We start from the raw sequence: 1,697 nt of genomic DNA on the forward strand, positions 1-1,697 counted from the left end.
TTTATGTTGTGTACAATTTATTTGTGAAAAATTAAAAAGCTGCTAAAACAGTTTTAATTTTGTACAACTTGAACTTCTTGAAGTTTCTGAGAATCGAGAAAAACTAAAAACCTTTTACTAAAAGCTTTAAAAGTTAAAATGCAACATTAAAGTGATGAAAACATTAATGCTTTAATAATTAAAGTTCAATAATATAATACATATTATTCTAAAGTTCTGCATAATGAGTACTTTTCTTTTTGTTACATTAACCCTCCAATGACCCTGCCTCTGTCGCCAACGAGCCACGACGACCCTGCCTCTGTCGCCAACGAGCCACGACGACCCTGCCTCTGTCGCCAACGAGCCACGACGACCCTGCCTCTGTCGCCTTCCCCCCGTTGGCGGGCGTCTACAGGTCCCGAGGCGAGGCCGTGGCTAGTCTATGGGACGTGGAGAGCGGCAGGGCCATCTTCCGAGCCACGATGCCGCTCAAAGTGTTTCACACCGCGAGTCGAGACCCGCGAGACGTGCCACGGACAAACTGGCGGCCGTGAGAGAGATCTGGGACATGTGGGTAGACCGACTGCCCAAACTCTACAACCCAGGGCCTGAGGTGACGGTGGACAAGCAGCTGGTTCCCTTCAGAGGTATTGAGCAGCGAGCGCCTGGGTGAGCAGGCAGGTGAGCGGGCAGGTGAGCGGGCAAGTGAGCGTGCGCGTGGGTGGGTGAGCGGGCGAGTGAGTGTGCGCACACATCCGAACCACACAATGTAGAGTACACAATAAAAGGGAATAAATACATAGAGGTCACACATGTTAACCTCCCCTACCCTCCTCCGTGCCGTAGGCCGCTGTCCGTTCCGGCAATACATGGCCAGCAAGCCGGCAAAGTACGGGATCAAGTCGTGGGTGGCATTCGACACTAGGTCCAGCTACGCGTGGCGGATGCAAGTCTACACCGGAAAGCCGAGCGGCGGAGGCTGAGAGAAGAACCAGGGCATGCGGGTTGTGCTCGATGTCACCTGTGACAATTTCTTCACCTCGTACGAACTCGCACAGCAGCTCCTCAGGAGAAACATCACCATGGTGGGCACAGTGTGCAAGAACAAGCCCGAGCTGCCCCCTGCGCTGATCGCGACCAAAGGCAGGGCTGTCCTCTCCTCAAAGTTCGCCTTCACGTCCACCGACGCCCTGGTCTCCTACCTGCCCAAGAAGAACAGGAACGTGCTGCTCTTCAGCACGCTGCACGAGGCCGAGGTCAGCCAGCGGCAGGACAGGAAGACGCCATCATCCTAGACTACAACCGCAACAAAGGCGGCGTGGACAACCTGGACAAGGTGATCGGAACGTACAGCTGCAGACGGATGACCGCGCTCTGGCCCCTGGTCATCTTCCACAACATCGTCGACGTGTCGTCATAGAAGGCCTTTGTCATATACTTTAAGTACTTTAACTACATTTACTACACAATCAGTACTTTACTTTAAGTACTTTAACTACATTTACTGCACAATCAGTACTTTTACTTTAAGTACTTTAACTACATTTACTTCACAATCAGTACTTTTACTTTAAGTACTTTAACTACATTTACTGCACAATCAGTACTTTACTTTAAGTACTTTAACTACATTTACTGTACAATCAGTACTTTTACTTTAAGTACTTTAACTACATTTACTGCACAATCAGTACTTTTACTTTAAGTACTTTAAC

General features: G+C 49.3%; 1 pseudogene; it reads left to right on the plus strand.

Moving 5' to 3' along the window:
* The first annotated feature begins 424 nt into the window (after window positions 1–424).
* Window positions 425–1,294, plus strand: LOC115005813 (piggyBac transposable element-derived protein 4-like; annotated as a pseudogene).
* The last annotated feature ends 403 nt before the right edge of the window (window positions 1,295–1,697 follow it).

The sequence above is a fragment of the Cottoperca gobio genome, unplaced genomic scaffold (assembly GCF_900634415.1).
Source record: "Cottoperca gobio unplaced genomic scaffold, fCotGob3.1 fCotGob3_371arrow_ctg1, whole genome shotgun sequence".
Taxonomy (NCBI): Eukaryota; Metazoa; Chordata; class Actinopteri; order Perciformes; family Bovichtidae; genus Cottoperca; species Cottoperca gobio.